The sequence below is a fragment of the Ictidomys tridecemlineatus genome (assembly GCF_052094955.1).
Source record: "Ictidomys tridecemlineatus isolate mIctTri1 chromosome 12 unlocalized genomic scaffold, mIctTri1.hap1 SUPER_12_unloc_2, whole genome shotgun sequence".
In the NCBI taxonomy this organism is placed as follows: Eukaryota; Metazoa; Chordata; class Mammalia; order Rodentia; family Sciuridae; genus Ictidomys; species Ictidomys tridecemlineatus.
The window spans coordinates 204,882-232,015 of record NW_027520960.1 but is presented as its reverse complement, the minus strand read 5'-3'; the positions used below and the strand labels follow the sequence as shown (position 1 = coordinate 232,015).

At 56.1% G+C, this 27,134-nt stretch overlaps 1 long non-coding RNA gene across 5 annotated transcripts in view; it reads left to right on the top strand.

The window, feature by feature from the left end:
* LOC144372297 (uncharacterized) overlaps positions 1-18,279 on the top strand; it is a 28,269-nt gene extending 9,990 nt beyond the window's left edge. For 2 of the 5 annotated variants that reach the window (XR_013432312.1, XR_013432308.1), the window contains one exon: positions 47-257. This is a non-coding gene — a long non-coding RNA (uncharacterized LOC144372297). Of the gene's footprint in view, positions 1-46; positions 258-14,137; positions 14,533-18,208 lie in introns of those variants that run through there. The other 3 variants (XR_013432311.1, XR_013432310.1, XR_013432309.1) reach the window with 3 other exon arrangements.
* Positions 18,280-27,134: the final 8,855 nt, after the last annotated feature.

The window sequence follows — 27,134 nt, the reverse complement described above, 5'->3', positions numbered from 1 at the left end:
TCTCAGGCGCCTGGCTGTCAGCTGCTCCCCATCTTGTCCCCCTCAGCAAGGGACAACAAGCCCTTTCCTGTCTCACCAGACGTGGGAGGGGAAGGAGAAAGTGCAAGCTCTGCCCGATCCCTGTGCCCGTCCAACTCCTCTCCCCTCCCAGTCCTCCCTGGGCCTGGATACAGAGGAGGACCTGGCAGGGCAGCACACCCAGGTCCCTCCTGGCCCTGCAGCCCACACCTGTCCACGCTGGGGTCCAGGATGAGCCCTGCCGGGGTGGGGACAGCAGAGGCTGCAGCAGTCCGCCAGCCGGGCCTTCCCGGGGTGAGCGGCAGAGAGGGCTGCCGGGGGCAGGCTCGGGATGGGACCTGAGGTCCTCAGAGCGTCCAGAGAGGGCAGAGTGGGGGAAGGGGCTGGGGTTGGCGTGGGGGGAAGAGGAGGGGAGCTCCAGCGGGCTGTAGGGGTTGACGGAAGGCCATCTCGGGGCACGAGGACACCCAGAGAGCTGGTGGAACACTGCTTCCAGGAGCCTCAGTGAGGGCGCGTCCCCAGGAGGGTGGCCCGGAAGTTGTGCCCTGAGCAGGGCCTGGGTCTCGCCCTGCCATCGCTGGGGTCGGGATAGAAGGGAATGGCAGAGTTGGGGCCCTCGTCCTCTCCTGGCCTTGGACATCAGGAGCTGCAGAAGTGTCGTCCCCCTGGGCACGGCCCATTCGACGTGGCTCAGTGGAGCCACTGCCCAGTTTCTGGCACTAAGGACTGCCTCGTCACCCAGGGCTGCGGGCTGCACAAGTCCATCTCCCTGAGGGGGCGCTGAGCCCTGGCTTCCTTCCCCCTCATAGGACTCTGAGGGACACGCAAGCTCCAAACAGAACCCCGAATAGAGATGGTGGACAGAGGCTGCTGGGCTGCTTCTAGGGCAGGCAGGGCCACAAGTCCTCATCTTTGTGGCCCTGCCTCTGGCCTGTGCAGGACCCTGGGCCAGCTGCGTCCTGCTTGAGGCCACAGCAGTGGCCCATCGATCCCATCTGTCCCCGGAGTCAGGAAAGGACCTGGGACTTTAAAAATCCCCAGAAGTTGACACAAAAGGCCCTTTCAGGGCATTTCAGCTAACGAGGGACCTGAAGTCCAGGTCCTGAGTGGACGATCTCTGTCCACACTGCCCTGAGAGAAAACAGACATCAAAGTCAGCCAGGCCCACGCTGCAGGTCTCCCTGGGGGCTTCAACCCTGGCAATTGCTGAGATTTCCCCCTTCACCACACAAGCTGAGTGTCTGGATGTCAGCCGCCCTGGGCACCCACCTCCATGTAGAGCAGATGTGCAAACTGGTAGCCCAAACGAGGTCAGGTCAGCCACCTCTGACACCGTAAGTGCTGCCTCCAGTCAGGCTGCTTTCTTCTGTGGGATCTTTGGGGCTTCCTTTGACGTGGCTGTGGGCACAGGGCTTCCATCCCGCAGAGACGAGCCAGCATCCAGAACGCAGCTCTTGGAGTCAGTGATGGATGGGGTCATTTCTGGAGCACCCCAGCTGGCCCAGCTTGGCCTGGACACGGGCCCTTCTGCCTCCCCATCAAGGGCATTGGTGGAGGCTGTGGGATCCACTCAGGTATCCAGTCATTGGAGCTCACGGGGCGTGGTGATGCGGTTCACACTACCAGCCCCTGTTGTGCACACGGTGGGCATGGAAGGAGGTGAGCACAGTCCTGCCCCACTCCAGGTCTGTGCGCAGAAGACCGGAGGCCATTAAAGCACACCAGAGACGAGCCGGCTGTTAATGGAGAGGCTACTCAGTGCTCCACACTGTCACAGGCAAGTGGCCTGAGGTTTGGACACTTGGCTCCACTTTGTAGGTGGGGTTTGAAGACCCCAGAAGTGGGTCGGGACGTGGCCTCTGCCCTCACTCTCCCATCAGGGGTGGCTGTCGCTGGGCTGTCTCCACCATCAGCCAAGGGAAGCCCCGGCAGGGATGAGGGCGGGCCCAGGTGCCTCTCGGGGATGAGCAGAGGCTCCTGGCACTGCCAGCACAGGGCACACGCTGGCCCAGGGTGGGTAGGGTTTGGACAAGAGGAGAGGGCCACTGGATAGGAGGCGAGAGCCGAGAGTGGAGCCGGGGTGGTGCTGGCCGCCATCAGAACCACAGGCTTGGAGTCCCCGCTGTGTGCAGAGAGCAGCCCAGGAGACCAGGGAGCCCTGGCTCACACCGCGCAGTGGACGCCCCCACTGGCCACACCTACTGGACCACGTCAGGACTCTGCAGAGCTGGAGGACACAGAGCCCTGGCCCCGGTGGGGACCCACAGCTCAGGTCCCAATTCCTGCTGCTCTGCCCCCAGACTAGAAGGGTGCTCTCCAGGGAGTTTCCCATGGGTGGAGACCCTGCCCAGGGCCTTGGCCACAGCAGCCAGCTCCTTCCTGCCTTTCAGCCTCCTGCCAATCCAAGCCCAGTCCCCGGGTTGCAGTCTGCCACAGCCGGCCTGCTCCCCACTGCAGGCTGCTGGGTGCCGGGCTGTTAGTGCTTTACGTTAGTTTAGTGCAGTTGGAGTCCAAGTGAAAGGAAGCTGGCAAAGCTGAAGCCCCAACTCTGCTTTGGATAAAAGAGGCAAAACAATTAAGTTGTACATAAACGTATCAAAAAAGTGCAAATAAAGAACTTCACAATGATAAACAATTATTAGATCTGTGGTTAGGAATGACCTTCAATATTGCTACAAATGATGATCTGTTAGAACACATAAAATAAATACTTAACACTTAATATCTATATGCAACACATTTAAGATATTATGCAATATATTAATATATTAATAACACTAATATATTATGCAATATATTATAGTGAATTTAATTTGATCATATAATAAAATACTTTGCATAAGAAATTGCTGTTCTAAATGAAATAACTAAATTTGTCTGACTTAAAAAAATAAGTTAAGAAAACATCTTCACAAAACAAATATCCTTCAGTTTTTCTTTTTTAAAATATTTCATTGCATATATGACATACTGGGGTAATAATGATGCCTGACACTGACATACCCCTGAAGACTGCAGAATACTATTTGGTCATGATCTTACACAACATATTAGATACGTGATCTCAATTCTAAGATTTTTCTGGCTCACTTTTCTTCAAATTTAACTACTGTTTAAATTTAAATTTAAAATTTTAGCTGATAAAACAAAAAGCACCATCAGTCAGAAGTTCACAATGATTTCTGATAATTTTTCATTTTAGGATGGATTTTCCTAGTGGTACAACTGTTATTGGCACTGTGACAACATTGGGATAAGTTTCTGATATTTTATTTCAAAATATAACCTTTAGTATATCTAGAGCCGACGATTCTCACACAATTTTTCTATCAAGATTTAACTCTCCATACAAATCAGTTTTAATTAGATTCAGTGTGAATCCGATTTTAAATATAAATAAACACAGTAGCATTTTCCCTTACAGACACTTATTTTTCTTACAATTATTCAGCCATATTGATTGCACAAATCAGTGGCTTCCACAGCTGTATATGACCCTCCCTCCAGCCCTCTCACCCCCTCCCGTCCCCTCGCTCTTCCCCAAGACTCTCTCTTCTGTTTTCTTGTCGTTTTCCCCACATATGAGAGAAAATATGTGATATTTGTCTGTTTCAGGTTAAGTTTTCTTAATATGACTTCCTCCAGTCCTATCCGTTTTTCTGAAAAAATGACAGGATTTCATTCTTTGTGGCTGAATCATACTCCATTTTGTACATTTACCACTTTTTTTTGCAAGAGTTAAAGGAGTAAGATTTATTTAAGAATAGAAATAGGAGCAAGACTCTCGCAGGGTGAGAGGGGACCCAAACAGCAGGTTTCCATATATATATAAATGTGAGTGTGTGTGTGACTGTGTGTGTGTGTGTGTATTCGTTCAATTCCCATCATATACATATACATATGATACTGGGAGTTGATGCCAGGTATGCCTAGCCATGGAGTGGCATCCATAACCCTTTTTAAAATTCTATTTACAGACAAGGTCTTGCTGAGCTGCTTAGGGCCTCGCTAAGTTGCTGAGGCTGGCTTTGAACTTTCTATCCTCCTGCATCAGCCTCCTGAGCCTCTGGGATTACAGGTGTGGGTCACTGTGCTCGGCATACCATATTTTTTTAAAGCCATCCATCTGTTGATGGACATTAGGCTGATTCCATATCTTGGCTATTGTGAATTGTGCTGCATTGAACATGGGTGTGTAAGTGTCTCTTTTGTAAATTTTTTTTTAGTTGTAGATGGACACGATTAATTGATTGATTGATTGATTTATATTTATTGGCCATTTGTACTCCTTTGAGATGGGAGCTCAGATCACTTACACGCTCTCATTCTTTTCAGCCTTTTTGAATCCTTTGTATCCTCTGGATAGCAACCCTCTGTCAGACGAAGGGCTGGCGAGATTTCCTCCCCGTGCAGGCTCTCTCTGTACTCTGTGGACTGTCTCCCTGGCTCTGCAGAAGCTTTTTAATTTGACGCGATTCCATTTGTCAATTCTTGCTTTTAGATCCTGAGCTGTTGGAGTCCTAGTCAGGAAATTGTTTACTGTGCCTACATCTTGAAAGGCTACCCCTGTTTTCTTCCAGCAATTTCAAAGTGTCAGGTCTTACATGAAGGTCTTTGATCCATTTTGAGTTTACTTTTGTACAGGGCGAGAGGTAGAATCCAGTAAGGAGAAGAAATTATGTACGTCCCATCACCAAGCTCATCTTTGCCAGTTTGGTTCCTTTTTATTAAGTGAAGGGTTTCACTCTTCTGTTATGGGTTTTCCAGCGGATTCTGGTTCCTGGCTGTTGTCCTGCTTGGCTTCTTACATGTGCTGGACACTGAATCCTGCAGAGGACTTGCCACCTGTATCCTCCTAAAGGCAGAGCCTCCTCATCAACAAGAGTCCCAGTGCCCTCAGTTCTCTGTCACCTACCTGGAGAAACAAGCTTGACTCCGGACTTGTTACTACGTTGTGAAATAGGGTTTACCTTTTTTTGTCTTTTTGCACCTAGATTATTGGTGAGGTTGGTCTGGGATTTTCTAGTCTCACAGTGTCCTTGTTCAATCCTGATCTCAAATCATGCTAGTGTCAAACCGAGTCAGATATTTTGTTTGTTTTATCTATTCTCAGGTACAAGCTGTGTAAGGGAAACAATTCTCTGTTCATTGAAGCTTTCGTAAAATTCTCTTTGAAAAAATCACCAGAACCTGGCATCCGAATGATTTTTATAAATTTGGTTTTGCTTACAATGCTGTGTAAGTTTTCAATTTTACTACCAGAAACAGCTACTGATGACGTTCTCGATGCCTAGCGTTCCTGATGCGTCTGTGAACCCTTTCTATACTCCTCCTGTTCCTGCACTTCCTATTTTATTCCCTTGACCTTGACCTTCCTACTCAGTCGATTTTTTTTTCCATTTGTTTCCAAAGAAATAGCTTTGATTTTATGGATCGTCCACAGTTTGTCTGACTTTTGTTTGTTAATTTCTGCCCTTATTTATTATTTCCTTTTTCTCTCTAATGGATCACTCTGTTTTAGAAGGTTCTGAAATCAAATAATTAACTGGTCGGCTTTATAGCCTTATTTTAAAAATGCATCAAAAGCTATGAGTTTACTTTTAAGGGCTGCTTTAGCTATGTCTCAGGAGTTCTAATGCCAAGTGGCACTTCATCCCAGCAGTTTTAGATATTTGGTTATTGACACCCTGATTGGTTCTGTGATCCATGAAGTATGGTTTAGTGAATCTTTTTCTAATTATTGTCAACTTTCTCGGCTACTTGGATTCCAGCATTTCTCCCTCCAGGGGCACATAGAAGGTTCGTGCATTATCTAAGTAGGTAACACAGACTCCAGAGGCTTTGGAAGGTCATTTGGCCGCATTGACCCTGCTCTACCCAGTACTTGCTCATGTTGTCTCCCTGCCGTGGCTCTGGCCGCGGGGATGCAGTTTTAGTGATCCTGTCTGGCTCTGGTTTGGGAGCCATTGAACTACCTCTCCCCGTGTATTCAGTCAACTACAACACAGGGTTCTACCCAGCATTTTCACGACTATGACTGAGAATGCTGACAAGGGCCATTTTAGAGGAGGAAACACCTATTTGAGGCTCGCCTTTTCAGAGGTTCCACCCACAGGTGGCCGGCTCTGCTCCTCAGGGCTTGGGCACGTCATGACGGAGAGCGGGGCAGAGGGAAGTGCTCCCAGGGTGATGGGGAAACAGAGACTGAGCTCAGCTCACCCATATAGAAACCCCAAAGCCACCCCCAGGGACCCACCTCGCTCAGCCACACCCAGTCCATCCTATGGGGGATGAACCACTGACAGGTCAAGGCTCTCCTGACCCAGTCATCTCACCTGGGAACCGGCCTCACTGTCTCTTCCATGAGCTTTTGGGGGGCACCTCTTCCCTAAACCACAATAAACACAAGCTGTTGATATGACAATGTTTTATTTTCCTAATTCAGTCTCAAGTTATTTCATCTTTACCTCCTTCTCTCGCTGGTCTCACCCCGTATTTTGATTCAATTTTCTTAAATAAATAATTCTCGTCAGGGGTTCAATAGATTGGCCACAACCCTTTTCTCCATTCCTCTGCCTGGGATTGTCTGTAGCGGGCTGCTCTGTCCCCTGCGGTCACTTATCTTCTGGCTGGACTATGTCCCCTAGCAGCTTTCTCCTTAATGATCTCCAAGGGGGAAGCTTGTTCCCCTCTCTGAACTCTGAGGACCTCCTCTGCCCTTGCCCCTGAACAGCAGTTTCAGGGAACTCCGAGGACCATATCCACAGTCCTCCTGGCACGTCGAGGCTGCTCACTCCTTGTCCTCACACACACATCTCATTGCTCTTCTTTTGGAATGCCTTTTCTTCCTCCTTTCTGCACTGTAACTGTCATCGTGATCGACACACTTCCTGCCTAGCACTTGGTCTGCTCATTAACTCAGAGCTCCTGATTCTTTGTCCAACCTCGAGGATTTCTGGCCACCTGTCTTCAAATGTCGCTCCTTTGCTATGTTCTTATTGTTTTCCGTGTGTACGTTGGAAGCTCATTTCATTTTCTGTATCTCTTCTCTATTTGAAGTAAAAAAAAAAATCATCAATTAGATATGAACTAAAAATAGATCCATTATTTTAAGAAGCCAAATTAAGGATCCTAGGAATAAAAAATAGAATCATTGGAAAATCATTTTTTAAACCCCAAGTGGAAGTGAAAGAATTTGTGAACTGGAAAGCGGCCCCTGAAGCTCATTCTGAATAAAATACCTGGAGGCAAACCTCAAGACGTGGGGGTTGAAGAGATCCAGAAAGCGCACTGGGCGGTCAGTCCCTGGCCCTCACTCCTGGTGCTGGGTCACTCTCGGCTTCAGGTGGACTTTTGTCGGAGCCCTTGTCTCCTCTCCACCACGTGCTTCTTCTTCCGGTCCGGGGAGGGCCGTCTTCGCCGTCTGAGTGTCGATAATCCCTGATGTGTGTAAATGATATACATGTAACATATGGCAAAGGAAAGGTGTTCCAAAGAGCAGCGACGGGCGTGCGGACGAGGAGGGAGCAGCGTTGGAGAGGAGGCACAGTTCCAAGTCTGAACTGGATGCCGAGTGTCCTGGAGTCCAGCCCCATCACCCTAGGCCTCCTCACTGGAGGTGTCTGGGCTGAATGAATGTGGAGGAGCCACTTCTCCAAGCCCCTGACTCCAGGGGCTCTGGGTCGACTCCCTCTGAGGTTGAGGCTGCAGAGAGCCAGCCTCCGGTGCCAGAGGGGACCAGGGCATGGTGCATGTCCAACCCCGAGGCCACCATGAGTACAGGTCGGGGTTTCCTGCCTGCGTCTTGAGAGCAGGCTGCTGGGCAGCCTAATGAAGATGGGGTGTGAGGCTCTGCTGCAGTGGGACCCAGCGAGGCTGCATGGACAGGCCAGCCAGGCCGCCTTTCCCATGGGGCACAGTGAAGCTGACCAGACCGACTGCACTGACCTGAAGAGGTGGTCAGCCAATTCCCGTCTTGAAGTCCATGAATCAGCTGCTGCCTGGTAAAGAAACACTTGATCTGTCAGTGCTGTGGGCTGGCCAGAAGCGGCCGGATTGCTGAGGGTGTCCGCCATGGCAGGGAGAGGTGGATCCCCAAGCAGGGCATGCTGCCCCTCTTGGTAGAGGTTGCAGTTACAGATCAGCGTGTCCCACCTACTTAGAGCCAAACCCATGACTTCGTGGAAATTGGTGAAATATTTGTGCCAAGGGGCCCCTGCTGAGTGCCCTATGGAGACAGTCTGCCATGGGGCAGTGCTGCCCTGACTTCAGGGGACGTGGGAGGGGGGATAGCAGCACGGGTACCAGGTACCTGCACCATGCATGCTCAGCACAGTGTGACATCCGTTCTCCATGCCAAGGGGACTGATGGGCATACTTGCAGCAAGCGGAGGCTGAATCAGTGGCCAGTGAAACAGTGGCCACACCTTGGCCTTCTAAAAATCCCATCAGTTTAATCTCATTTAACCAAAACCCCATCCTGGGAGGATCTGCAGGCAACTGAACGGCGTTAGGCTGTGCTGAGCCGCGAATCTGACTTAGGGAAAAAGGTAGAGGCTGCCTCAGCCAAAGCCCAGCCACTTGCCCCCTGCGAAATCCTACCTGCACCAACTCTGGTGGACGAGGACCCGTCCCCTGGAGCATACCTGCAGCTGGAGCTCATCCTCTCAGGAAATGATGCTGAACCTGGGTTCTGTGTTTTAAGATATGCTGGACAGGCCTGACGCGCTGGTGCTCTGGTCACTTGGCATCAAGCCTGGCCCCAGCAGGTCACATCTGCAAATGAGCAAATCGATGAATCAGGGGGTTGTCAACTGCCTGGTTTGGTGGTGACTTTGAAATGACCTCAGCCATTACCCTGGGGAATCGACCTGCAATGTCCCCTGCTCCTTTCATGTACCCTGGGGACCTGCCCCGCAGGGGCCACTTCCCGAGGGCGGGCTGTCTTGTGGGTCACCGTCCACTGCGATGCCCTAGACGCCCGCGTCAGCACAGGCTGCCGTTGTCTTGGAAGTGCGTTGCTCCCTCTGCAGTGAGATAGCGGCTTCCGTGTGGGTGCCTGAAACCCCCAGCCCCGGGCAGTGCCACCTCGGGTCGGGGTGGGCAAGCCAGGCCAGCTTCCTCATCTGGGGTTCCCTCCCTGCTCTCCCTCCTGCAGGTGCCATCAGAAAATCTGGGCCCCTGGGAAAGCAGGAGGAGAAGGCTTCTCTCTGTCTCCCAGGAAGCCCAGCCGTTGTTCTCATCAGGCTCAGAAGAACAGGACCCAAAGGCGCGGTGCAGCTCCTGCTCAGCCCTCTCCTTCCCCCCCCCGCCCCGGGGATGATCAGCCCCCGATGGAACAATGCAGGAGAGGACGCCCCAGGTTGCACTCTGACCTCCACCTGTACCTGCAGTCACTGACCTCCACTGGCAAGTCAGGGCCCCAGGCCTGGAGGGACTTTCTACAGCACTTTCCAGTAGATGGGGTCTCATCAGTGGACGTGAGACAAAGCGTGCGGCAGCTGCGGGCCGTGTCAAGGAGTGACTTAGAGACAGCACAGGGGACAGAGGGTGGGAATTCTTGAGTCCGCACCCTCTGTCCCCATGGGAAACTCCTTTGGCCCTTCTTTGCATGATGCCCTTCTATGGGCCGCCAATGCGCCAGAGCTGCTGCTCTTACCTGCAGACTTTGAGTCTGGGTCAGGCAGCACGAGGTGGCTGACCTCCTCTCGGAGCCCCGGGAGCTTCTGGCCGAGCAGGAGCGGCTTTCCCTGTAGATCATGTGACACACCGTGGCAATTGAGGGTAGAGCTCGACTGTGTGCCTCAGGTCTTTGACCTTCCATTTTCTCTTCTGCAAAAGGGAACACGGACCCCGAAGCTCACGGTTGCAGAGCACCTTGCGGGTTTGACAGTGTCCCTGAATGCTGGCCGGTGATGGCAGCTCTGGTGGCGGCTACCACGGGGGGTCACTGGGATGACACAGTGCTGTCACTTTGTGCAGGTCCTGTTGGTGAGGAAGGCTCCGTCACAAACATTTATTGATCAAATACCTGCTTCATGGGGACAGCACAGGGTGCCCACGCCACCAAGCCAACATTGTTCTCTTCTTCTTTCTCTCAAAAATCTCCAGTTGGGTCTGATGATAGAAATTTGCTCGGTAGATAATGATCCTCCAAAGACACCCAAGTCCTAATTCTAGGACTACCTTGCCTCATGCAGCAACTGGAGATGATCCAGGATTCTCTGGGTGGTCCGGCAGAACCTCAGGGTGCTCACAGTGAAATAGGGAACCCGGGAAAGTCTCAGAAAGAGGGCGGCAGGAGAGACGGGCGGGTGTGCTGCCTTTGGATGGAGGAAGGGCCCTGAGCCCAGGGTGTGGGCACCACTGGACGTTGCAAGGGCTGGGGGCTGTGTCCTGCCCCGGAGCCCCCAGGAGAGGCTGCCTGCCCCACCCTAATGTAGCCCACCAGGACCCACCTCTGACTTCTGACCTCCAGAGCTTTGGGCTGCTTTGTGCCACTGTTTTGGGGCACTTGGTTACAGCAGCCATAGACACGAACCCACTGGGAATCTGACACAAGTTCCCTATGTCCAGCCAAAACTGGCCAAGTGCTTGCTATAGCAGCCGCCGTAGCAGCTGCTGAATTCGTGGGAGGAAGGGGCCGGGGCCAGGCTCTGAGCCCCCGCCTGTGTGGAGCTCACGGTGCCACGGGAAGACCGTGTCCAGCACGTAGTGGGACACCTGGGAGGGGTGTGTGCTGGATTAGGACGTGGGGAGTCTTCTGTGGTCCCAGCCATGCAGCGGTCACTGAGACACTGCGGCCCCACCCGGCCACCTTCCCTTGCTGGCCGCAGCAGGTGGGCAGAGTCGGGGCTGGAGGCCACGGGTCCCGGGTGCTGGGAGCTGAGCAGGGGCAGTGCTCCATGGAGCCCAGCACCTGGCCGGTCGCCCCTGACTGGAACCCCTTCCTTCTTCTCCCTCCGCTGTCAATCAGTAGAGAAGACACAGAGACATCTAGGGAGCGCGGCTAATCAGCCAGGCACTCCATTAATGAGGCACCATTTTCTGCACTTGATTCTCATTACAGTGAGTTTATTTTCGTTTCTTGTGTAGGAGAGAAAAAAACAGGTGCTCACATTTAGCCTCATCAGCTTCCTGTTACTGTTTGATTCACTTATTATTTTTAAAATAGGTCTATTTTGGAGGAAATGTGACCTGGAAGAGACCCACGGTATTTACTCTGGCGGATGCTGGGCTGCTGCGGGAGGGCATGTTCCCGGCGGGGGTAGGAGGAACCAGGGAGCCAGCTGCAGCTGGCCACACACACTGGCCGTCGCTGGTGTCCTTTGTCTGTCTGCACAAGTTCCTTCTCTTCCTTTCTCAGAGGGAAGGGCCTGCGTTGACATCTCCAGGTCAGGTGACCAGGGCAGGCCCAGGGCAGGCTGCTGTGTGTGGGGGGGTTGCACCAGTTCCTAAAACGGGACCCTCTGTTCCCAGTCAGCTGGGCACCCTCCCTGAGGGCTCTGAGCCCACAACTAACCTCCTGCCCTCACCTGTCCCTGTCCGCAGTCAGGGTCCCTGTCCACCTGCAGATCCCAGATTGGAGGTGTAGCTTAGGGACTGCGGTCCTCGCTGAGGGGCATTGGCACACAGTGACCACAGCTCAGAGTCTTCTTGCAAACAGAAGGGACGCCCCGTCTGCCTGCCCATGCGGGATCCGTGACACTGGCCTCTTGTTGGAGGGCAGATGCGCCATCTTTCAGCCTCATCCCAGGATCGTCCCGGCCTCCCGCCTGCCCTGTCCATTTCCTTCGTGAAGGGTGGGCTTCATATAAAAATAGCCCTCCCGGGCATCGTGGGGCTCCTCGCAGGTTCCCATAGAAACCAGGCAGTGCAAACATGTGGAGGATTTTTTCTCAAATGAGCCCAAAATTTTATCCTCCAAAGATTCAGGGTCATTCTGTCTCACAATTTGGAAGAACCCTTGGCTGCTTGCAGAAGGTCTTTAAAAAGGAATTGATAAAGTGCCCTCGTCCTCTCCGTTTCTCCTGCACTCTCACACACTGGTTTTGTTCCATTTTAGAGGAGCCACAAAATGTCACTTCCTGAGGTTTCCAACTAACCCCTCAGGAGCTGGGAAAAAAGCCCTTTTGAGATAGAACTCTCCCTCCCCAGACTCGGAAGGCAGAATGGGAAGAGATGCGTCACTCCTCCCGTTTCAGAGCTTGGCCTCGCCCGGGTTAGGTCACTGGGAAACTGTCCATCAAGGAAGGGAACCTGGCCTCCAGCTCTGAACGGGTTGTGGGAGGCAGGTGACATGGAGAAGCAGGGCCCCTCACGGCCCGGGGCACCCTGCCTTGCGCAGCCCAGTTCAGTTGAGGTCAACTGCGCTTGGTCAGCGGAGGCCTCTTCAGGGCGTCGAGCTGGAGGGTCAGGAAGACGTGGAGCCAGGGCTTTCGTCCCTGTCCCTTGGTTTCCTTGGAGCTCATGCTTGGCACAGGCGTGGGGGGCCGGGCCGGCAGACAGGAGCAGAGCCCAGCAGCCAGGCCATGAGGTCATCCCTCCAGGCCCAGCCGTCACTGGTGGAAGCCGCTCCTTGCAGGGAGGACAGCCCTGCAGAGGTGTGCTCCGGCTTCGCCCTGAAACCAGGCCAGGGCCACGCTCCTCTGAGTCCCCCTGGCCCAGGACAAGGGCATGGCTTCCCTGGACAGCAGCCCCTGACTGAGTCCAGCCCTGACCTGCAGAGGTCCTCCCCATGGGTATTTTAAAGGAAAAGGAGCTCTCTCTTGGGTGGGGTGGCTTGCAGCCCCCGTGAGGCGGAAGTCCTGGCTCCCTGGACCTGCAGCTGTTCGGAGAAGGAAACAGGGTCTTGGTAATGTCAGGTTGGGCCCATCCAGGGCGGCCTCAGCCCAGGAGGACCCAGTGTCTTGGTCAAGGCCTCCATCCTCCACCAGCCGCCAGTCACACTCCTTCCCTGAGTCCTGGTCACCCTGACCTTGACCGTGGCTCTGCCTTGCCTGCAGCCTGCCCGCCCACCCTGCCGTGTGCTTTCTAGAAGTCTCCATCCACCAACCCCTGAGCCTCTCGCTCCCCCTCCCTGAAGGGCTCTGCTGCCCTGGGTGGGGCGCAGCCCCTCTGTGTGGGCACCTGGAGTCCTCTTCTCTCCTGTCCACAATTCTTCTCTGACACGGAAAGGGCACAGAGGGAGAAGGACCCTCACACACCCGGGGAGGACACCATGTAAAGACAGCCATGGCCGGGTGGCGACCCTACAGGTAGCAGGGCCAGCAACACGCAGAGCTGGGGGGCTCGGGGACAGGCGCTTTCTCGTGGGCTCACAGGGCCCAACCTGCCTACACCTTGACCAGGGACCACAGGGCTCCAGAGTCTGGCGAGGACCCATTCTGCTGGTGAAGCCCGCAGTCTGGGGTACCTTTGATATGGAGCAGGGCTTGCCTGCTGCCCAAGGCACCAGACGCCTGCAGGACGCCTGCAGCACTCGGTTCTGCACAAAGAAAGCACTTTCATTGAAGGCTGACCCAGGAGGGGGGCACACTGGGGCCGCCTCCCCCTCGGCTGGTGGTGGAGGAACTGACACATGGGGAGGGAAGTGAGTGGTTTGAACAGGAGTCCTGGGAGCCGTCCATCCCCGCAGCAGGAGGTCGGTGCCCAGTATGCCACTGTGGTGGGACTGGGGCTACTTAGGGTCCCTCTGCAGCTGTTGACGACACTCTCTTCTTATCCCCCCCGGGGACCCGCGCTCTGGCCTCGGGTCCCATTCGTCAGAGACCTCAGGTTCCACCCGACTCTCACGTCACCCCAGGCCAGGCCTGGGTCTGAGTCTGGTCCTGAAGACGCTTCTCTGGGCGTCGACGTTGCTGTTTCTAGGTCGAGCCTGGGACTGTGTCTTTCATCTGGCCTGTGCATCCCGGGCATCATGCCTGGCCCCCAACCTTGGCCCTTCTTGGGTAACTGAGCCCCGGGTCATCAGTGCCCAGAGCTGCATCCCCGCAGGATGTGGGTGGGGGGCAGCAGGGTGCTCAGGGAGCCCAGGCTGGTGGAGGGCTCCACTGGGAAGAAGGGGCTGCTGGCTGTGTGCAGAGGGGCCTCGTTATAAAGCCCATCTCCCCCTCTGCAGGTGTGCGAGGAGCACTCACCTGGGGAGACCTTGAGAAGCCATGTGCAGCCCGAGTCTGTCTGGAAGGAAGGGCGGGAGGGTGCCTTCCCCGCCGGCTGCTCCTCAAGGCACTTCCCGACTTGAAAGAGACAGCGCCCAGTGCTGCACCGAGCTGCCCGCCCTTGGAGGCACTTCTCCAGGGGAACGGCGATGCTCAGCTGGCTGTCAGTCGCGGCCCGTGATGGGCCGGGGAAAGCGCTACGCTGTGAATTAAGCTGACTGATGGGGACGCCAGTTTTATTAGCCTTCTTCCTTGGGTGATAATTTCCATCTAGGAGGATGAGTTACTAAAGAGGTCCTGCAGGCGCCTGTTTGGATGATAGAGGCGTTTTAATAAAGCCTGCCTTTCCTCCTTCGCTCTGGTTTTGAATATTTGATCTTTGTTGGGGGAATTGTTTCCATGCTGCTGGCCCAGGATTGGGCAAGAAGTCGACAGCGCAGGCCGTTGGGCGTCTGGCCACCTCAGCGTCGAGACTCATGGCTGAGGGGCCACGGTCCTGGGCAGGGTGCCTCTGGAAGAGGGTTACAGGAAGTCATAGGAAAACGGAGAAGTGGCGCTCAGACATCAGCGGTTGGCCGCAGGGACTCAAGCCCAGCCAGGAGTGTCCTGTGTAGTGAGAATATTTCAACGTGTGCGTCTACCCCCCATTTCCTGTGTGTCCCAAGCCAGGAACCCACTGAAGGCTCCGTGGACCCCTCCCAACCCCTGCAGGGACCCCTTGCTGAACAGACCCCACACCTTCCCCTCCAGAGCCGTCCGCTCCAGTGTTGGGCTGTGCTGGTGACCGTGACTAGAGCCTCTAGTAGTTACCAATCCCCTTGTGATCACCCGAGTTGCCCCCAGCCGGCCAGAGGCTTCACCTGCCCCCTTCCAGCGCGGTATCTCCTGAAGTCTGCCCCTGGGCCTTTGACCTTGCTCTACCCTCCTCCCTGTGCACCATCCCCGGAAGGCTCCATGGCTCCTCCCTTGTTGGATTGGTCAGTGTCCATTGTCCCTCAGAGGCAGCCTCCCTGAGCTCCATCCCACAGCTCTATGCTGTCGGGAGTAACCCCAGAGGTGGTTTGCACCCGTCTCCTGTGCACTGATTTCCTGCACATGCTGGAACACCCTGGAGGGGTGGGGGGACTTGGCCCTGGGTCAAGGACTGGAGCAGGGCTGGCACCCACGGGAGCCGCTCATAGGTCCTCTGCAGGCAAAGCCATCCTGGGGGCCTCAGTGGAGGGCAGGACCCTGTGACGATGTGACCTGGCTGCTCCGGAGGACTTAGGTCTTACCAAGAGCCCTAAGCTTCGTCCACGAGAAGAGCAGATGCCCTGCTATCAGAAGGGCAGCCGGCCCGCTCTGGTCCCGGGTCTGTCCCCTGACCAGCCCTAGGAACGAGGGCACAGGGATCGACACTCTGGGCTCCTGAACCAAAAGGCCTCTACCCAATTGGCCTCTGGCATCATTGTCCCCCCAAACCGAAGCCTAGACAGTGCGTGTCCCCTGCTCAGGGTGACCCTGTTCACCTGACCCCGTCCATCAGCCATGATCACTCCTTTGATCTGCACACACGGCTCAGCTCTGCACGTGTGATGGTGAGAGGCCGTGAGCATGTGTGAGAGCCGGCGTGAGTGTGTGCAGCAGGAATGGGAGGAGAGGAGAGTGCCAGGTGTGAGGGCTGTGGGTGAGCAGGCGGGTGTGCGGGCCCTCTGGGTCTCGGCAGTCTCGGGAAGTGTCAATGAGGGCGTGTGTGGAGTGAAGTGTGGGTGGGTGTGAGGCAGTGTATGTGTGTGTGACAGCCTGGTGTGTCGGTAGGAGTGAGAGATGCTGGGTGTGATGACGGAGGTGTGAGGAAGGTGTGAAAGTGCATGTAAGGTGGGTGTGTGCACTGTGCCAACGTGCACGGTGAGTGTTCACCCAGCATGGTGTGCATCCTGCCATGATGTGTGTGTGTAAAACTATACCGTGCAGTGTGAGTGTGCACATGGTGTGGGTGTCGATGTGTGTGCATTGTGTTACACACGTGTGTGCACAGGTGCGTACAGTGCGTGTGGCCATGGGTAGGATATACATGTATGCATATGTGGTCTGTGGATAAACGTGGGGTGTATGTGCAGTGTGAGTATAAACATGCCTTATGCATGTGTGGGCACATGCTGTGTGTGAATGTACATGTGTGACATGTGTGCACATATCAGTGTGTGTGCAACCCACGTGTTATCTAGGTATGCACACGTGGTGTGTATGAGCATAAACTTGTATTTTAATACACATGGTGTGTAAGTATGTGTGACTGCACACGTGTAAACACCACATGATACACTTGTGCACACACCTGGTGTGTGCGGGAGACCCTGCTGCTCGATGCACAGACGTCTCACTCCTGCCCCTGCAGAGGAGCAGTGGTGCCGGAGAGCCTTGTGCCTGGAGTTCCGTGCTGTGTGCCCGGTGCTGGGCTCGTGGCAGGGTGGGCTGGGCAGTCCTGATGTGACTTCTCTGGCTGCTGAGAGAGCCGCGGGCTGTCGTGTGCCTTTGTTTCCAGGAACTTCACCGTAGACACAGCAATTGTGCCTTGTGAGCAAAACCAACTGTCCACATTCGGTACTATTTAGTTATGTTGAAAAAGTCCAGCCTTTTGCACTGGTGCACTGCCAAGTGCCCTGTGGTCCTTGCCCGGTCCCCACGCTGCAGAGCAGGGGCTGCCCCTTGACATGCTGTGCTCTCTGCAGTCAGGATGTGCACGGCGCGGCTCTGCAGATGGGGCCAACTCTGCACCCTCTGTGCCCTCTGAGCCCTCTGAGTCCTCTGAGCCCTCTGTGCCCTCTGTGCTGGGTGCACCCTTTAGAGGAGCAGGTCCTGCCTGTATCGTGCAGCCTGGGGACGGCTGAGGATGTTCCAGGGCTCATCTCTGGCAGAGAATTGTGACACCAGCCAGGAAGGGACTGGGAGCTTTGCAGTCTGGTGTCGAGTTGGGTTTTCAGCTTTTAATCTCACAAGATCTCTGTGAAATAAGAAATGCATCTGTGCGTACATCTCTGTCCCCAGTTCCTGTCACACTGCACCTCACTTGTCACTCCCTGAGTGTCAGGGGCCAGGCGAGCCTTTTGTTGGATAGTTGGTCTCTGCCCTGGTTCCTGCAGCAGAGATCCCGACCCCGTGCTGGTTGCCGAGTGCAGGGAACATTTTCCATCCTCGTGAAACAGGGCTCCTGGGCTCCTGGGATTTGGCTAGCCCTCCCGGGCGTAGCCGGCCACCACAAGAGCCCAGCCGTGGCTAGAAGCCTGGAGCCATCAGGGGCCCACTGGATCAAGGGGAAGGAACATTCTGGTGGGTTCCCAGGTCGCTGGCAGGTGACGTGTGGGTTTCCAGGCTGAGGTGGCGACAGGCGCTCGGCTCACTTTGGGAGAACTGGGGGGCAGGCCAGTTCCTGCCTTCTCCCCCAAGGGTCCTGTCTTAGGACAGGTCTCCGGGACTCCAGGTGGCCAGCAAGGGTGGTTCCCCAGGTCCTGGCATGATGGGACCAGAGTCTGCGCCACCCAGATTTATGGGAAAGCCTCACCCGGGGAAAGGCTCCGGCTGTCACCAGGGAGGAAATTACAGAAGGAGCAGCCCAATAACTCAGAGCGCATGAAGGGTGACCTATCGAAATTTGTGCTCCTTCTACCCGCCACTCCCTGGCCTTTCCCCCCCTCTGGCTTCCAGGGGGCCATTTTTCAAATATTCCAAGCACCTTCAGACTTGCTGCATCTGCAGTCTCTGGGGTTAGAGGACGGAGGGGAAGAGAAATGGCCGAGCTGCCCCTTAGCCCCAGCCCCGGGAGAGGCGCACGCAGGCCGGCCCCACCGCAGCGTGTCTTCAGTCATTGACGTGGAGGGGCCGGGCAGGGTATGGGGAGGAGGACGAGAGGCCCGAGTCCCTGGTTCTGAGAGCAGCTCTGACCCGGGCAGCTGGTCCCCATAGCGCCCTCTCCTTGTCCTCAGAACGTGACTGTGTTTGGAGGCCAGGGCCACAAACGGTAATGAGGTCTGCGGTGTGGCCCTCTCCTGCAGGACCGATGACCTTAAAAGACGGGATTAGCACACACGGGAAAGACCACGTGAGGACCCAGGGAGAAGACGGCACCGCAAGCCCAGGAGGGACCCCAGAGACGCCCGTCTGCTGCACCTCGATACCAAACCTCCAGCCCCCAGATGCGTGGTCGAAGTCCCCTGGACTGTGGCTTCTGTGGCACCAGCCATAACCAAACCAGGTGGAGAAGTGGCTGTAATTGTGGAATCGCCCATTAACACAAGAGTGAGCCCAGGCTCAGCTTCCTTCTGGCCGGGTCCCCAGGGCCTGTGGCCTCTCCACCAACCCCCAGGCCCAGTGGCCTCCTCCACCAACCCCCAGGCCCAGGGTCAAGGTTCTGTTGACAGAAGACTCAGTGGAAGAGGCCAGCTGTGAGGACGCCCAGCTTCATTTCCACGGACGTCCTGGTGAGTCCAGCCTTCAGCCAGCCCAGCCCGGGGCCAGCTGAGCCACCGTGGTTTTGTAAGGCCCCGATGATGGGAGGGTCCTGAGCAGCTGGCCCCCGTGGGAGTCGGCTTCTTTGCCAGGCATCCAGCCAGCTGGAGACTGAGGGGGACGCGTCAGTGCCCCCCGTTCTGCTGCATTGTCCTGGATCCCACCACCCATTTGCTCAGAAGCTCTGGGATCCTCCACCAAGCCCCAGTCTAATACCCACACCGTCTGCGGGATGATGGACTGTATGAGAGCTCTGGTGGAATACAGAATCCAGTGACCGTGGGGTCTGCACACCGAGGGGAGCAAAGGATGGTGTCCACAGAATGGTGTGAGAAAGAGGTCAGAAATCTGAGAGCCCTGGGATAAAATCACCACAACAGCTCGTGGGTCTGCATTTTACAAGGCATTCGCTGGCCCAGATGTAGACAGGTGCCAACAGCTCTGCCTCAGTCCCTTAGGGCTGTGAGGCCTGGAGTGCCATCCTCACCCGGGGCCTCCCCTCTCAGGCCCAGGGAGATCCCTGCCCCCAGCAGGCGCTCATACGGAGGCTGAGCCCGGGACAGGGTCAGCCTTTCACTGCCCGTGTCCTCCCATGTTTCACAGCAGCCTCGGGAGGTCCGCGGGGCAGGGAGCAGAGGGCCTGTGACCAACTGTGCCCAACGTCACCCAGAACAGAGCCAAGTGGGCCGAGGCTGAGTCCTAGGGGGTGCACCTGGAGCCTGGAGCCAGGGAAGCACAGGGAACAAGAGCCACTGCCCGGGGCTCCAGCCCACAGGGACTCCTGGCCAGCGGTCACATGGCTGGGGGACAAAGGAATCCCTGCCAGCTGCCTGGGCCTCAGAGTCCCTCCACCTCTTTCCTGAACGGTGTCATATACCCGGAGGCCAACCATCCCCGACCTCAGCTCCAAAGTACTGGGTGGGCTTCTGGCCCCCAGCGTCTCTGTGGCCTGTCCCTAACCTCTCCAGGGTGACCCACAGATACTCTGTGTCTCAACATGTCACCACGTCCAAAACAGTCAGCGTCCCCCACCCCCACAGGAGGCCTGCCTCTGTCCCTAGGGAGGGGAAAGGTGTGTGTGGCCATGTGCAGGACATACATGTATGCACATGTGGACTGTGGGTCAACGTGGGGTGTGTGGAGGGCGAGTATAAACATGCCTTATGAGTGTGTGCACACGCACTGTGAGTGAATGCACATGTGTGACATGTACGCACATATCGGTGTGCGTGCAACCCACGTGTTATCTAGGTGTGCACATGTGGTGCACATGTGAGTGTAAACGTGTATTTTAATATACATGGTGTGTAAGAGCGTGTGACTGCACACGTGGGGGGAAGGGCACCTCCGTCCACGGTGGCTTGTGCCAGAGACCTGGGGTTTCCCTTGACCCCGTATCTCCCTTGCCCCAGAGTGGACCCCTCTTCAGGCCTTGCCAACGTGGCCTCCTACTCAGCCTGGATATTGGCTGGGAGATGGTTACCTGTGTCATGGACCGAGTGCCCCTGTCCCCAAAGCCACATGGTGAAGCTGGGACCTCCAGGATGGCCGTGTTTGGAGATGAGGCCTCTGAGGAAAGACTGAAGTGGAATGAGGATGTGACAGTGGGCCTGCGTGACAGCACTGTGTCCTTACGAGAGGGACTTACTGTCTCCCCAGGTCAAGCACAGAGAAGAGACAGGACTGTGACTGCCTGAGGTCTGGGCATGGGTCCGCAGCCCCGGTCATGGCAGCTGGAGTGGACAGACAGAGACAAAGGTCAAGCTGTGGTTTTTTTATTACACTGTCTCGTTTTGTAAGAGAATCTTTCCAGAAGCCTCGTATTCTAATGTCGTCAATGTATCCATTTCTTCTCAATGATTTTCCTCTTGCGTCTCATTTAAAAACACTTCTTCTCTGTGTGGCATGACCCTCTTTGTTTCACTAGAGATTCTGCTACCAACTCTCATACCTCTGGGATCTGCCTGAGGGGTGTGTGTGTGTGTGTGTGTGTGTGTGTGTGTGTGTGTGCGCACGCATGTGTGTGCGCTCACATGTGCATGTGACAGAGGGGCTCTTCTCCCACTGTTTCTGCCCCCTGCCCCCTGGGTTGGGTCGCTTTGCCACCCCTGTCCCCTCTGTAAGTTTGGGGCCATCCGATCGCAGGTTTGGAGAGCAGCCCTGTCTGGTAACTTCCTTTGCTCTCAGGAGCAGCTCTCTGAGCATTCCCTGGTCCTCCAGGGTGGTCCATGCTCTACCAGAGGGAGGCTGCCTGCCAGCGTATCTGGGACTGGACAAGAGGCCCGGCCACCTTGAGAAGGCCGTTAGAGGATTGCTCATTCCTGCGCTGGCTTAGCCCATTTCCTGCAGCTGTAACAAAGTATCAGAGAAGAAAGTCTATTCCGTTCTCAGGTTTGGAGGAGGAAAGCCCAAGGCTGGGCAGTCCATCAGGTGGCTTAGGAGTGCGTGACTTCATGGGGGTAGCGTGTGTCAGAGGGACATCCCATGGCATGAGAGGAAGCCAGAGTCCAGGACCTGGGGTCCTGGGGACACCCTCAGGCCACACCAGCCGGCCCTCCAGCTCCGTGCTCCCCAGAAATAAAGTGACGTTTGGCTTTTGCAGAGCTTTGTTCTGCGGCTGTTTTCCTGATCCACGTGAGTCAGGGCAGTGAAGGGCTCGCTGTCTCGTTTTGTCCCCAGGAGGTGACATGCAGCAGTGACCCATCAATGAAATTCCATCATTTTCTCCATTGTCGCCATTCACCCTGACCTGGTGGGTCCGTGGCCTCCTCGCTGCTCTGTGGCAGTCCCTGTCCTGGGGGTGGCGGTCTGCGTTCCTTCTGTGCCTGAGGACTGGACCACCTGTCCACCTGTCCCAGGGAGCACCCCGCTTCGTTGCCTGGTGTTTGGAGGCCCTCCATGTTCCCAACTCTCCCTTCTTCCTCGTGGCTCTCAGAGCAGGATCGTTGATTCCGTGAAGAGCCCTGTTTGGGTCTTTACTGAAGTGCGTGGGCTCTGGCCATGCACGCGGCGGGCGATGCCCAGAGACTGCGCCTTTGTCTCTGAGGAGCTCTGTGCATGGCCCCGTCGCGGTCTCTGGGGGCTTACTGTCCGCACCTGGGCTTGTCCCCTGTTGCCGAGGATGGGTGTTCCAAGCGCTGGGTTTGGTGTCCTTAATCTTTGGACAGAAGGCATCGGTGCTGGGCTCGGGTCGCTGCCTGGACAGGCCCTCTCATCTGGGCCAGAGTTGACCGCCGTTTCCCTGGGCTTTCCCTGTGGCTGCCAGGCCACCATGGACAGCGCTGACCTTCGCTGCTGCCTCTCCAACGCTGCATTGGTGGTCTGCTTCTCCGTGCGCAGTCTGGGCAGACCTCCAGCCAGGGCTGGGGACGAAAGCACGTCCCTCTCCGTCCTGACTCGACCATGACCATGGCTCCCAGAACGTCGTGCTTGACGCGTGTTCTGAGCAGAGACATGACCACAGTGGCCTTCACCAGCAAGACACGGTGCCGCATGACAGCAGCAGACGCTGCCGCGTGTCTGACAGGAGCCACAGGAGACATGTCTGGCCGACTGCCCTACTCCTCGCCCCAGCCCGCCGGCTCTGTTGCAAAATGTGCTGAGTTCTGTGAGGTCCCCTCTCTTGGCCCCAGGTGCAGGATCTGAGGACACAGCAACGGGGCTTCACGGTCTGGGGAAGTCCTTCTGCCGGGGAGTGTGTTGTGATTCAGTCACGAGTGGACCCGCTGGGAAGGCTGGGAGGCTGGGTGGGGGACTCTGGGTCCCTGGGTCGGGGTTGGGGGCTCCAGAGCTTGAGATTCCCGCCAGGACCCCGGGGGGTGCAGGAGAGGCCCAGATCAGCTCCTTCCCGTCAGCCGTGACTTTAACCCGCTGGGCTGCCTGGCGCCTCCCGTGGCTCCGCTGGTCCCGTCTGTCCTGAGCCCTCACGGTCCTCGTCCTCTCCTGCCTTGGTGGGGACGACTGGACACTCCTGCTCCCTGGGAGGGCCCTGATGGGTAGGGCAGGTCTGGGTCTGTGGCCATCACATCCAGAGGAGTCCCTCGGCCAGGAGGACAGCAGGGGCCCTGCTGTGCGCCTGCAGGACGTGAGGTGCGCTGTGGGCGCCTGTTGCCAAGGCAGATGCTTCTCTCCCAGACCCAGCATGGTGCTGGGCATCCTCCTCCCACCCCAGGTGCGCCACGTCAGGGCCACACTCTATCCGCTGGGTGGGTTCTGTCACGCCTGCTGTTGTCTCGCAAAGTCCAGCTCCCTGCCACCTCCCTGCCACCTCCCTGCCTCCTCACCACTCACCTCCCCTGCCAGCCTCCCCTGCCAGCCTCACTCATCTCCCTGCCAGCTCCCTGCCTCCTCACCACTGCCCTCACCCACTCACTCACCTGCCTGCCTCCTCTGCCTCCCTTAGCTGCCCACCTCACCCGCCCACCTCACCAAGCCTCGGCTCTGGCAGCCCCAGTTCTCTCTCGTGGTCAGGCCAGGGCCTGCCTCCCTCCCTCCCTGGGAGCTGAGTGCCTGCCACAGCCTTTGGTGGCACCGTGTCTGGCAGGTCAGGGACGATTTGGGGGAGCCAGGCCTTCCAGGACTATGGGTCCAGCACAGTCCGACTGTGACCTTCTCCTGCCAGCAGCGTCCCGTGGCTCTGCCCTCAGACTGCCCAGGCCTGCGAGCTGTCCCGTCGCCCTGGCCCCGGCCCACCTGGCCTTCTCCCAGCTCTGCCCCTGCTGCCCTGGCCTCCATGTCCCCAGGGCCCAGGTCGGGCCTTTGTGAGGAGTCCGGGAGCAGGAGGAAGGGCTGTATGATGCATATTTCTCCCTGGAGGGGCCCTGCTCCCCAGCGCCCGGGCAAGCTGGCACTGTGTGCGTGCTGCTTCCCACACTGTCACTGCCGTCCCCTGCCGGCAAGGGCTGTCCTGACCTGTTCCCTCTCCTCACCGCCTCTTCGGCACCCGTAAGGCTCTGTCCAGAGGCTGCTTCCTCCAATGACCCGCTCTCCTGCCCCAGGAGCCTTCCTGCCCAGGGCTGTGACCTCCACTCTGGGCCAGAGGCAGAGACAACCGCAGCCCGCACGGTGCACCTCTGCCTGGCCCTGCGTCTCCGGAGCCTGGCGCTGCGGGTGGCACACAGCGCAGAGGCTGGCACGGGAAGCTGGGCGGTGCGGTGTCCACAACTGGGGCACTATGTGACTGGGTTCTGGGTTCTGGGTTCTGGGTTCTGTGTGACTGGGTTCTGGGTTCTGGGTGACTAGGTTCTGGTGACTGGGGTTCTACGTGGCTGGGTTCTGGGTGACTGGGTTCTGGGTGACTGGGGTTCTACGTGGCTGGGTTCTGGGTGACTGGGTGACTGGGTTCTGGGTGACTGGGTTTTGGGTTTTGGGTGACTAGGTTCTGGTGACTGGGGTTCTACGTGGCTGGGTTCTGGGTTCTGGGTGACTGGGTTCTGGGTTCTGTGTGACTGGGTTCTGGGTGACTGGGTTCTGGGTTCTGGGTGACTGGGTTCTTGTGACTGGGTTCTGTGGACTGGGTTCTGGGTTTGGGTGACTGGGTTCTGGGTTTTGGGTTCTGGTGACTGGGTTCTGGGTGACTGGGATTCTGGGTGACTGGGTTCTGGGTGACTGGGTTCTGGGTTCTGGGTGACTGGGTTCTGGGTGACTGGGTTCTGGGTTCTGTGTGACTGGGTTCTGGGTGACTGGGTTCTGGGTGACTGGGTTCTGGGTTCTGGGTGACTGGGTTCTGGGTGACTGGGATTCTGGGTTCTGGGTTCTGGGTTCTGGGTTCTGGGTGACTGGGTTCTGGGGGACTGGGTTCTGGGTGATTGGGTTCTGGGTTCTGGGTTCTGGGTGACTGGGTTCTGGGTGACTGGGTTCTGGTGACTGGGGTTCTACATGGCTGGGTTCTGGGTTCTGTGTGACTGGGTTCTGGTGACTGGGTTCTGGGTTCTGGGTGACTGGGTTCTGGGTTCTGGGTTCTGGGTTCTGGGTGACTGGGTTCTGGGTGACTGGGTGACTGGGTTCTAGGTTCTGGGTGACTGGGTTCTGGGTGACTGGGTTCTGGGTTCTGGGTGACTGGGTTCTGGGTGACTGGGATTCTGTGTGACTGGGTTCTGGGTTCTGGGTTCTGGGTGACTGGGTTCTGGGTGACTGGGTTCTGGGTTCTGGGTGACTGGGTTCTGGTGACTGGGGTTCTACATGGCTGGGTTCTGGGTTCTGTGTGACTGGGTTCTGGTGACTGGTTTCTGGGTTCTGGGTGACTGGGTTCTGGGTTCTGGGTGACTGGGGTTCTGGGTGACTGGGGTTCTGGTGACTGAGGTTCTGGGTGACTGGGTTCTGGGTGACTGGGTTCTGGGTGACTGGGTTCTGGTGACTGGGGTTCTACATGGCTGGGTTCTGGGTTCTGTGTGACTGGGTTCTCTGTGACTGGGTTCTAGGTTCTGGGTGACTGGGGTTCTGGGTGACTGGGTTCTGGGTGACTGGGGTTCTGGTGACTGAGGTTCTGGGTACTGGGTTCTGGGTGACTGGGTTCTGGGTGACTGGGGTTCTACATAGCTTGGTTCTGGGTTCCGGGTGACTGGGTTCTGGTGACTGGGTTCTGGGTTCTGGGTTCTGGGTGACTGGGTTCTAGGTGACTGGGTTCTGTGGACTGGGGTTCTGGGTGATTGGGGTTCTGGGTGAATGGGTTCTGGTGACTGGGGTTCTACATGGCTGGGTTCTGGGTTCTGGATGACTGAGTTCTGGTGACTGGGGCTCTGGGTGACAATTCCAGACATGTGTACAGTGTGCACTGATCAAAGCCAGCCACACTCTTTCCACCCCACCCCAGCACCCTTCCCAGGCCCTGGCCACCACTTTCCCACTTGGAGGCCGATGCTTCTTCAGTGTTCACCTTTCTGTTCTGGCTCACTTCACTTAATGTCCTCCAGCTCCATCGAGTTTGCTGTAAATGACAGGACTTTGTTCTTCTTTGTGGCTGAATAGTACTCCATTGTGCATGTATCCCCTGAATTTTCCTGTCTATCCATCTGTTGACGGGGACCTGGACCAGTTCCTTAACTTAGCAACCGCGGATGAGGCTGCCATAAACACAGGCAAGTGTTTCTTTTGCATTCTGATTTTTCTTTCCTTTAGATTCCCACCCAGGCGTGGGTTGGCTGGACCAGGAGGCAGGCTGTCTTAGAGTTCCCAGGAAACTCCAAGCTGTACCGACTGCTACTCCTATCAGCAGTGCCCGAGGGTCCCTCTTCTCCACACCCTTGCCAGTATTTGTTGTTTTTTTGTGGTTTGTTTTTTTTTAAAATTCACATTTTAAAATGCATTCATTTACTTGTTCCAGCTGGTTCTACATGAGGACAGGATGTCTTTCAACTCGTAGTACACAAACGGAGCCCAAGTTTTCATTTCTCTGGTTGGACACGAAGTCCAGCCACACCATTCATGCCTTCATACATGGACCCAGGGGCTTTTCGGGTGCTGTATTTCCATGGCCCTGTCCTGGTTGGAATTTCATTTTGCATTCCCTGTGGACAACCACACCCATCACTTTTCTGTGCACAAGTCGCTGTTTGTGTTTCTTCTTTGGAGAAGAGTTCCACTCAGATCATTTCCCCTTTTTTTAAATGGGACTGCCTGGGTTTCTGTCACGAGGCCCTGGGTTCCTTGCAGATTCTGTCACTGACCCGCTGGCCGATCATGGCAGGCAAGACTTCCTCTCGTTTTCCAGGTCATTTCTTCTCACTGCTGACTGTGTCCTGTGTGGTGCGGGAGCCTTTTAGTTGGACGTAGCACCATTTGTCGAGTTTTGCTTGTTGCCTGTGCTTTGGGTCCTACCCAGAAGGTCTCTTTCTGCACCGGCATCTGGAAGCATGGCCCCCTTTTCCTCCGGTTCTTTCCTCCTTCACACCACCAGCCCCTGGCTGCTGAGCTGGAGGCCAGGGTGTGCCTGCTTTCCCAGGTTCTGCAGCACAGCCCTGTGGGGCCCAAGGAGGGGGCGCTCAGCCTCCCAAGAGCTGGGTCCAAACTGGAATCTTTCAGCAGCGCTTAGGAGCCTGGTGAGTCCACTGCCTCGCTAAAAGGAAAGTTTTCCGGAACTCTTTGTTCAGGAAGTGGGTTTGACTTTACTGACGGCTGATTCCCTGCAGGTAACAGGGAATTGCAAAAAGGCTCTGGAGTTAAGTGTCCACTTACTCTCAAAGACGAGCCAGATCTGCATATGAAATGTACAGTCTCGTGCTTGAGCACTCTTGGGGAGGTGGCTTTTAAGCCTCCGTGGCTCTTGGTGCCATCTCCCGCAATTTCCCACCCTGCCACCGTGGTCATGCTGGGGCTGGGGGGACGCCATGTCTGGCATTCCAGGGTCCTGGGCAGGTCTAAAGGGAATTCTTGATTCAGAAATGGATGAAATAAATCCAGACCAAAAATACTGCAGTGCGGGGGTGTGCACGTGAGCTATTTGTGAGAAATTTCAAGTCTTTTGAGGTAAAAATC